Source organism: Lontra canadensis, unplaced genomic scaffold (genome assembly GCF_010015895.1).
Source record: "Lontra canadensis isolate GAN:19392208 unplaced genomic scaffold, GSC_riverotter_1.0 scaffold19, whole genome shotgun sequence".
Lineage (NCBI taxonomy): Eukaryota > Metazoa > Chordata > Mammalia > Carnivora > Mustelidae > Lontra > Lontra canadensis.
Genome location: NW_022631013.1, coordinates 8,538,095 through 8,548,809, shown reverse-complemented (window position 1 = coordinate 8,548,809; position 10,715 = coordinate 8,538,095). Strand labels below are relative to the sequence as shown.

Here is a 10,715-nt window from a genome sequence, read left to right as displayed (position 1 = left end):
TGAATTTTTAAAAAGTAACTGAGATCTGTTTTGTTGCCCAGAAACAAACAAATTTATATTTGGCCAATTAACACTTTCAGTGCTCTTCATTCTTCTGTGTAGATAGAACTCCATTTATTATCATTTTATTTTTGCCTAAAGGACTTTTCTCAGCTGAATTGATATAACAGATGGATCTGTTTCCTCAACTACAAAAGGCAAAAAAATAGCAACTTTTTTTTTTTTAGCAGCAACATCTACCAATCCTGCTTTATTCAGTTTCCCAAAATGACTTGTCTAATCTTTACTTGCCATAGACTAGTGCATTCCAGATACTTATGTTTCATAGGAAAAAAACCCATAATTGCTGTTATCTTTCCTGAATAAGAACTAGGGGCTTTTCTACTACCATTATGTGTATCACCATAATTTTATAAATAAATCTCCCAGAGTAAGAGAACTTTTTTTGTTATCAGAATAATTGTAACTTTTTTTTTTTTTTTTGAGAGAGAGAGAGCGAGCACATGTGTGAGCAGGCAAGGGGCAGAACGAGGGGGAGAATCCTAAGCAGGCTCACACCCAGTGTGGAGCCCAGCATGGGCTCCATCTCATGACCCTGATATCATAACCTGAGCTGAAATGAACAGTTGGATGCTCAACCAACTGAACCACCCACACACCCCAGAATAATTGTAACTTTTTGAAAATTCATGTTTCTTCTCCTTATGTCCCAAGAAATAGTGGAAGTTTTGCGTAGGTCCATACTCATCTGGGAATCACATCTGAAAGCCACTATCACAGAGTACACACAAGAGAATCTGAATCAAGGATGATGAACTGGTGTATTGGAGAAAGAAAATAATATCCAGGGCATGACCTGATATCTTGGCCCTAACAAGTCTGTTTTCCACTTCAATCTAGGGATGGGTTTAATTGCAGATTACATGTCCTGTATTTTTCATTTGCAGGGCTCTTCCTCCCTCTCCCAGAAACTTCGACTTATTAGAGTAGGTATCGCCATGTGGAGTCCATCGCATTACATCATATGGACCTCTCATGTCTCCTAGAATAAACCCTATGGCTTCAGAGTGATGTGTCATTGCTCTGCGTTTTCAGGGTGTGGATCCTATTATCTGGGCTTAGGTTCTTTGTTGCACTCCCAAAAGAAGAGCATGAGTTCCCTAGACTGTTAGCAGTATAAAAATTGGCTTCTGAACATTTGTAATTGATCTAGTTAATAAAGGTATTAACCTAAGGTTTTAACCAAAGTTTGATGCTTTCATTAGATAGGAAAGGAAACTTCTGGCATAAATAAAAAAACTCTTCAAATGTCTGACACCCCAAGTTCCTTCAGCTCTTACCATAATGGGACTAACCTTGCTTATTTAGAAAAATGGATAAACACACAATTGTTTTGGTATCTGAACAAGAATTTTTCAGCCCTGTTTTATTAGACATACCCAGGGAAGTTTTCCTAGACATCCAGGTTTCCTGCATCTTCCTCCTGAGAAAGGCGGGTCGCATCAAGCCATCCGTTTTTAAAAATTGCTTTGGTTTTCCTAGGTACATAGACATTTTTACTTTCCCGAAATGAGAATGGGTACTTATTTTTAAGAATCCTTTTTTTTTGTTGTTTTGTTTTGTTTTGTTTTGGAGCTGAGTGAATTGCAGTGATTTAAAGACCAGTTGTTATTTCTACTCACTTAGTTCAGGCTAAAGTACATACTTTTATGGTGAAGCAGAGAATGGCCAAATTAAACTAATCAGGTTTTTTTTTTTAACTTGAATATTCATTTGTGTTTGCCATGTAAATTGGAGGGAGGAAAATGATTTTCACTGCTGGAGCATAAAGCAAATTAGATATAATGGTACATAAAAGGCAAACTAAAATCACTCTCTTGAAAATTAATGCCTTTTACAGGATATGAAGCCATTAAAAAAAACTGTCACAACATTTTTAACCTGTTCTAGTTTCCATGTTCCAGCAACACATCCATTCTCTATTGACCACATTCTGGGAAGCAGGTACCAATAATTAAATAAATTGCACTGTACAAAACTTAGTCATCTAACATGGCAGGAAGCCAGCTCTTTCTCTTTGACTTGAAAAAAAAATGTCAATTACTATTCTATTTCCCAACTCTAGAAATTTCTTTTAACAAAATGGTTTTGTTACCAAATTCATTTTTCTCAGTGGAATATGTAACGTCTCCTCTGTGAAAGCTGGCTTATGTTCACAGAATTTGACCATAAAGGATTGTGCTTGCAGTCACGTGTTTTCACTAAGGCTAAAATACCTTAGGCCTCAAGTATCCATATAGATTGCCATGTAAACAGAGTCTCATGCGATTGTATTAGAGATTTCAATATAGATTTCCTAGAATTTCGGTGAGGTACTGTTGTAAATCTAAGCCATGTTAACACTGTGCTGGCTGTATGTGACAGAGGCCAAATAGGTACAGTCTCATTGTAATAAATACATTACCTTCAGGTTTTAAGTCTGGCTAGAATTTACTTTTTTATGTGTGGTGGGGGAGGTTGGACTCTATTTGCATTTATTCTCCAAATGCATAGGAATTATTCCAGAAATACAATTATATCTCTATTAATACAATACATATATTATAAAAATATATGGAGATAGATATAGATATTAATATTATCGGGGGGCATACATAAATTAAACAAAAAACAAAGATAATAAAGATACTAAAAAATTGACTATGCCAATTGTATTCTTTAAGACAAAAAGTCACCATGTAAATGACTATTTGGATAAAGAAGAACCACAAACATACAATAGAGGTCACCTCTGGTGAGAATACCAACAGTTGACTTTATTTGTATTACTTGACTTTTTGACTATGTGAAAGACTAATGCATTACTTAGCTAACTAAAAATAAACACTTATTTAAAAAATAAGTCTAATCTATGTTAGTAGCCAATACTATTAAGCTAGTGAATTACTCTGTAGAGGGGAGAGTTGAAAAGTAGGACCAAGGTGGGGTTTGGAACAAATAAAATGACAGTCCAAAAAACTAACCCCATGAGTTTATGAAGATCTCGATTACCAAACTCTTCTGCACTGAATTCATACAGTGGAACAGGGATCTAGATTGAGGAACCTGAGATTAAAAGCTCCATTTATGCTAGTTAGGGTCAATCCTTGTGTTAATGAAACTGTGTCTGTGAAGAGTACAAACATTTGTAGCGGGTTTAAGTTTTAAACCTCCCATTTATTCTGGGAATTGGCAGTCTTTGGAATGCTACTACTCTTTGGCGAAAACCACAGTATATCATATTTGAAATGAAGTGGAACAAATTTAAGTATACAGTGAGTGAACAAAGATTTCATATAAATTTATCAAATGCAGTGGCCAAATATCTGACTATTCTCTCTACTTCCTCCAGCCCTCTGTTTGAAGTTGAGTTTGTAGGGATTGATTTGACTACAAATAACTATAAACACACCAAAAGTCTAAAATTTTAAGAGTATTTAATATAGTAAAAGAAGATTGGTGGTAGTTATATCCAGATTTATTTCAGAGGTTCAGTGATGTCAAGGATGTAGGATTTCCATACTTCTGTTCTGCAGTCCTTAGAGGGTTGGCTTTTCATTCTTGTGATTTATTGCCTCATGGTGGCAATATAGTTATCACAGCTCCAGGCATCACATTTTCATTCCTACACTTTAAGCTAAAAAGAGAGATCTAGGAAAAATGTTTTTCCTTTATGAAAGTTGTGCATGTTTATCTGTAGAGATGCTCCCTCCCCAGATTTCCCCAGCAGAACTCCTTCTTATATCATTTTATCTGGAACCTATGTTTCAGATATGTGTACTATCAAGAGAGGCTGGGAAAATACACAGGAAAGGGGACTGTAATTCTCTTGGTTGGTTTAGACTAACCATAATTTATTTACTAGAACCATCAAAAGGACATATTTTCCCTGAATCTGAAGGATCTACGCCTGCTTCCCTGAGTGAATCAGTTCTTTAGGGAAGGAGAAAATGGTGGTGGTGGGGGGGTAGGTTAGTAAAGGGTGACTATTATTTCATAGATTCTGAACACTGGGAATCTTTGGTGGTTCATATAATCATGGTTCCCAAAGTGGCATTGCTCCCTCAGTGCTAAAATTAAAGACCAATTGTTTGGTGTTTCAGCTCATTCTGTACCCTTGACTTGCATACCTAGTTTTAGACAGAAAGGAGCAAAGATTTTTCAGCCTTCTATTTCACTTCACAGGGCAGAATTATAAAGCCAGATAAGATCCCAGTTTTGCCTTCCTTTGACATTCTTTGGGATACAATTCAGTTGTCTTGCTGCCAGGTTAAATAATTTGTGGATTAAGGGATTTCTAATTCTAGCAGTGAGTACCAGGAACTGAAAGGGGGTGTTTTCTTGACGATCTTGTGTACTCCTAACAAGAAACCCATGAGGTGGCAGCTCCCTGGGAGATGTGTGGGGGCATTCCTGGAGTAAGGGCTCTGAGATGAGAAGATTGTAGTAAGCAGAGAATCAGAACAGTTTCCAAAGGACTTTTTTTTCTATGGTTCATGAAAAAAAGAAAAGAAAAGAAAAAGAAAAACCCCGATGGACTTTTTTGCTGTCTCCCAGCTGACCTGAGGTATTCATGGATGGGAACCCTGCTGTTCTCCAGCTCCTCTGCTATCTGGATTCTTCCCCATAAGTGTCAACACTAGGTTCTTTGGATCCTCCTCACTCAGTTCACTTAGTCCTACATTCTGTCTCCATTTTGCTAACAGTTGACAGTAACAGTTACTTTTTTTTTTTTGAATGGCTTAGATAGAATCATCGGAAGCAAACTCGATGGAAACTTATAGTGGAGAAGAATTATAGGTCTGCATCCTTTACAGACTAAGCTGGGACAGAAAGGTGCCGGGGCTGCCTTTCAACCTGATCCCTTCCAAACAAAGACATCCCGAATATCCTGGCAGTCTGGCTCAGGGAAGAGGGACCCTCTGTTGGCTCTGTGTTGAGGTTGCTTTGCCTACTACTCACTCCTGGCCAGCATCAGGCACCCTGCCTCGCAAGCTCTGGTCATCACCCTCCTCTTTGTGGCCTGAGATGATGTCATCAGTCTACAAGAGCAGAACTGCTATCTCCATTGCTGTCTTGTATGGTTATAGCTTACAGCCTATGGCTCCTAGATGCCAAAGGCTTGCATGTCCCCCGGGGTACCGTCTTACATGTATGCCCCGGATCTCTCCATTCTCCTGGGCGTGCTTGGCCTGAAGGGAGGAAGTAAAGGGATCATGCTGGTCCCACAGCTCTGGATCAGGGCATGAGGGATGACCTGTGAGGCCTGGCCAACAGCCCTGTCTGGCCATTGTTCCATTTAATGGAACATGGCTTTGATTTTTCTGTCAAGGCATGGACCATGGCCAGTTCAGAGGCTCTAGCCCAGAAATAAGCTGGGGGTTCCAGTGAACATTGTGGCACACTCGCATGGCATCCTGGAGGCTGTGTTCCACTTCTGAGAGAATCTCTTTGCTGACCCTGTGGAGGAGCATGGTGTGGGCCCTGGGGTCTTCGTGCTCAGTGATGCATGTAAAGTACTCCTCTCCACTTCTCTTCATTTCCATCGTGCCTGCTTCTGTCCCAGCATCTCCTCTTGGCTCTGGCCAGCTGACTATCTGGGCCCCACAGGCTCTAGCAATGTACTTCAGACACTTTGATAACGTTGATTGAATGTGTGAATTCCTGATTTTTCTCAGCCTAATCTTTATAGAAAATTGTGGAGTTAAATTCATGTATGGAAAAAAATGTTATTTTAAAATTACTTGGACTGTATTCACCCTTAGATGTTAAACTTATTTTCATTCTTCAGTTGTAGTTTAGTTAATGTGATGTTCAGACATATGTCTACAGTAATTTTTCTTGTGGGGTGGGGAGGAAGAGAATGAAAGTGAACAGGGTGAGTTCCCTTGATGAGGAGTCTGGTGTATCAAATAGGACTATAAATAGTGATGTAATATTTCTAAGGGTAGAACTCAATTATTTCTGTCCCAAAGTCCACTAAATACAAGTATTCCTTTTTTTCTGGGCCTTCAAAATGAGGGCTTACAAAATCATTTCACTACAAAAAATCCTGTAGAACAAATCCACAAGCCAAGCTAGAGAAAACATTTATTTTTTAGTTTTAGTAAGAGAGTATAGAATGCACCACAGTCTACCTTAGCTTCTTTTTCTATAGAACCATATCATCTTCGTGTGGTGTTTAAACATACTTGTATCCTTGGTTTCCTTTTCCCTTCATTATTAAGTGAAAATGTCTTCTAAGCAAAGTCAACTTAGGAAGAAAATAAGAGACTTTTAAGGGCGTACCCCGCTCACACACATATTAAAAGAAAAAAAATGGAAAACAAAAAAATGCGTTGAGAGAAGTGAATGCATACAGTTCAGTAGTATGGTCATAGAGACCTTCCCGTAAAAACGGTTGTGAGTCAGAAAAGCATGGAATTTAGTAAGAAGTCTAGATTTAGTGAAAAGATTAGTGAAAATCATAAAGATTAGGTGTCCTCATGAACATGTAACTTTACTAAGTTTCATCAAGTTTGTAAAAATTTGACACTTCCAAGTTTTTTTTTTAATTCTGCCTTTTTCTTCTTGGAACTATAGTTGTTTACATATTACGGTACTTGCAGTTTTTCCATAACATAACTCTGCATTTTCTCCACTTTTTCTCTGTTTTACATTTTAGATTCTTTTGTTGTTATAATTTAATTTCATTAACCTTTTGTTCTACAGTGTCTATTAATATGATGAAACCCATCCAGTGTATATTTTTATCTCATATATTATTTTTCATCTCTTAAAGTTTGATTTGTGTTTTTGTTATCTCTTCTATGTTTCTAAGAGTCTCATTTTTTTCTCCACCCTTTGTATATATGAAATAAAGTTCCCACACCTTAAAAAATAGCCTTGTCGGGCCACCTGGGTGGCTCAGTGGGTTAAAGCCTCTGCCTTCGGCTCAGGTCGTGATCTCAGGGTCCTGGGATTGAGCCCCGCATCGGGCTCTCCACTCAGCCGGGAGCCTGCTTCCTCCTCTTTCTCTGCCTGCCTCTCTGCCTACCTGTGATCTCTGTCTGTCAAATAAATAAATAAAATCTTAAAAAAAATAGCCTTATCTAATAATCTCTCATCTGTATTTTTGTATTTTTCTATTAATTATCTCCCCTTTTATTGGTTGTATTTTCCTGCTTCCTTGCATGCTTATTAGTTTTTTATTAAAATACAAATGTCACACATTTTAACTTTTTGGCATTACACACACACACACACACACACACACACACACACAGAGCCTCCTCTCTGTGTAGTAGCCTCCTTTTTAGTTCTCTGGAAATATGTATTCTAGTCATGTTGGGCTCCCTGAGCTCCCAACTCCATCTCCATCCTTCACTGAAAGTGCCGGACTCCTCTGGGCTTCCTTTCCCAGCACCCACCCGCCCACCCACTGTGGCCTGGAAACTTGCTCCTTTCAGTGAGCCATGGCAGCCCCAGGACTGATTTTGCTTGTTTCCCCTTTCTCAGATGTCCCCGTCCTCTGCTGCTTGATGTCCAACATCTCTAATACTGATTTCCTACATTTTGCCTACTTCATTTCATGTTTTTATGGGATAGGGTAACTCTAATTCTTGTTACCTACTTGGACAAAGGTACAATTACACCTTTTAGGGTTTTGATTGTATGGAGTGAGAGTGAAATGAGGATCGAAAAGTAGGGTAAGCTAAAATTATTTTTCACAGTGAAATGACATGTTATTTTATGAAATATATTTTATAAGTTTATTTATAAGTAAAACACCAAACACACCCTCCACATCCAGTGTAGGTCAGTTAAGTAAAGTAAATTCAACCGGGGCCTCTCTCTGTCTCACACTTAAATATAGAGGACTGCTCTTTATACTTAGATTTGAGAGACACAAATCATAGGTGACTCTGACAACCCCGTTTTCTCTCCATCCACTTTGTCACCCCTCAGTGAGCTGGTGATGTCTGTGTACTTATTTAAAACATGCATAAGCAGGTTGCACTGAAATAATTGTAGCAACTCTACTTTCCTTGATGTGCTTTCTCTCTCATTAAACTCTCCATAGAGCTGAACTTTTGTTTACAAATCCTCATTGTGTGCTTATTGTTTTCTGAGATTCAAAGGTTTCTAAATTATGACTAATCAGAATATCTGGTCTCTCTGGGCCAGGAAATCAATTGTTTAATCCCGAAGGTATTGTATAGGGTTTTGTTTGGTTTTGTTTCATTTTAAATCACCATGGACATATGGGGAATCAGGTAAAGGCAAAAGCATTATGTTTATTGAGTGCTTGTGTTTTATTTTATTCAAGCTCCACTGCCAACTCAGCTACTCCAGACAGCACGTCTTTCTTGGTGTAACTTGATATTCTCTCCCCATCAAACTGTAAACTTAAAAATATTTGCTTGACCTTTAAAAAGTAGTATTTGGAGTGGAGGGGGTTGGGAGGGATGGGGTGGCTGGGTGATGGACATCGGGGAGGGTGTGTGCTATGGTGAGTGCTGTGAATTGTGTAAAACTGATGAATCATAGACCTGTACTCCTGAAACAAATAATACATTAATATGTTAATTTAAAACAAAACAAAACAAAAAGTGGTATTTGGGAAACCTGATTTTCAATATCCTTTCTGTTGATAGAGAAAATATATTTAAAAATTAAATTTTCACTTAAACCTCCCCCAGTCTAGATACCTACATCTTTTCTACCTCTCACCCCATCCCAATTTATTAGCCCTGTTCATTCACAGGAAAACAAAAACAAAAACAAAAACTCTCTGAACATGATTTCCTCCTGGAAATCTTCTAATGACATCATTATTAATTCAATATACCTATCATCTCCTAGTGTTGGAGGCTGGAAGTCCAAGATCAAGGTGTCAGCATATTCAGTGTCTGGGGAAGGCCCTCTTTGCTTTGCAGATGACCATCTTCTTGGTGTATCATCACATAGCAGAGACAAAGATCATCTCTCTCATGTCTCTTTTTCTGTCTGTAAAGATTTATTTATTTGAGAGAGAGAGTGAGTGAGTGCTGGGAGGCAGGGGCAAAGGAAAAGAGAATCTCAAGCAGAATCTACGCTGAGTGTGGAGTCTGATGCAGGGCTTGATCTCACAACTTGAGATCACTCCTCACGATCACAAAACCAAGAGCCAGATACTTAAATGACTGTGCCACCCAGGCACCTCATTTCTGTCATGTCTTTTATGTGGACATTAATACTCACCTTCATGACCTAGTTACCACCCAAAGGCCCCACCTTCATACACCATCACAGTGGGGATTAGAGCTTCAGCATGTGTGGTTGGTGGCAGGGCACAGACATTCAGTCCCTAGCATAGGACAACTCTTTCCATATGGAGAAAAGCAGCCACTCCACTTTCTTCTTCCTGTCCCAGTGAATTTGTTTCATGGAGGTGGAAAACTTAAAAGATTAGGATGGCCATAAAGTGACTGGCAGTGCAAACTATGGAGTGGCTGAGAACTTCTGTGACTTTCTTTAATGCACTTTGATTCTCAACTCTTTCATGTTAGATGGAATTTCTAGCAGGTAGAAGACATTTTCTAGAAAATTCCTCTTTCTCTTTGAGAAAATGCAGTTTTGGGCATGCAGAACTATAGATTAAATTAACATGCTTGCTAAACTCTCTTGAGTTAATTCATTCTTGGTAAAATGTTACAATAGTCATAAAAGTCAAAATCTACCCCCCACCCCACCCCGGGGAAACAAGGAGTGTGGTTTTACTAGAAATATTAAAAAAAAAATTAATGTTCTGGGGCCTGGATTCTAGTCCCAGTACTGAATCCAACTAGCATTATGATATATTTTTTTAAGATTTTATTTATTTGAGAGAATTTGAGAGAGCACAAGCAAGGGGGAGGGTCAGAGGCAGAGGGAGAAGCAGGCTTCCCATTGAGCAGAGAGCCCAAATTGGGGCTCGATCCCAGGACTCTGAGATCATGACCTGAACTGAAGGCAGACACTTAACCAACTGAGCCACCCAGGCACCCCAAACTAGCATTATGATCTAAGGCAATTATTTAACCACCTATAACTCACTTCCCTCTTTAGTAAAATACAAGGATAACACTACATTATATAATTATATATACATTATATAAGGCCCTTTTAGAACCTAAATTCCAGATCCATGGTTTACTTATTTGGTTAAAAGAGGAGGGAAAGGAAATTATATTGTATTTGGTATACGAGATAGAGATCCATTATGACACAGGTGATGAGCTGAGGAGGGCTATTTGAATCCACCACCTGAGGATCAAATTAACAATGCTAGACTGTTCACTGTGAGGTCTTGGTGAGCCATATGAATTAGTTACTTTTAAGATGCAGCATATATGATGAATGAATTGGTCAGAAATTTTTCTGGAGGTATTTGCCTTTTCTGGGTTGATTCTGGTATCCTCACTGGCTTTGCTAAGTGTGGTATAAAGTCTTTGTTCAAAACTCAAGGATTTTAAATCCTTAACTCATGAGAAATTGGTGATAGTTTTGTAGGAATCTTTAACTATAGAGAATGAATGTTTAATTAAAGGGAATGATGGAAACATAATGAAGTAATTACTTGCTCATTACAAGTTTATAATTCATATGTCATGAACCACCATCCTCTTTCTGAGATACGTACTGCTTTGATATGTATTTATACATGTATTTACTTA

General features: G+C 38.4%; 1 pseudogene; it reads right to left on the bottom strand.

Annotated features, from left to right (window-relative positions):
- Positions 1-4,997: 4,997 nt before the first annotated feature.
- LOC116869558 lies at positions 4,998-5,753 on the bottom strand (annotated as a pseudogene).
- Between the last annotated feature and the right edge of the window lie 4,962 nt (positions 5,754-10,715).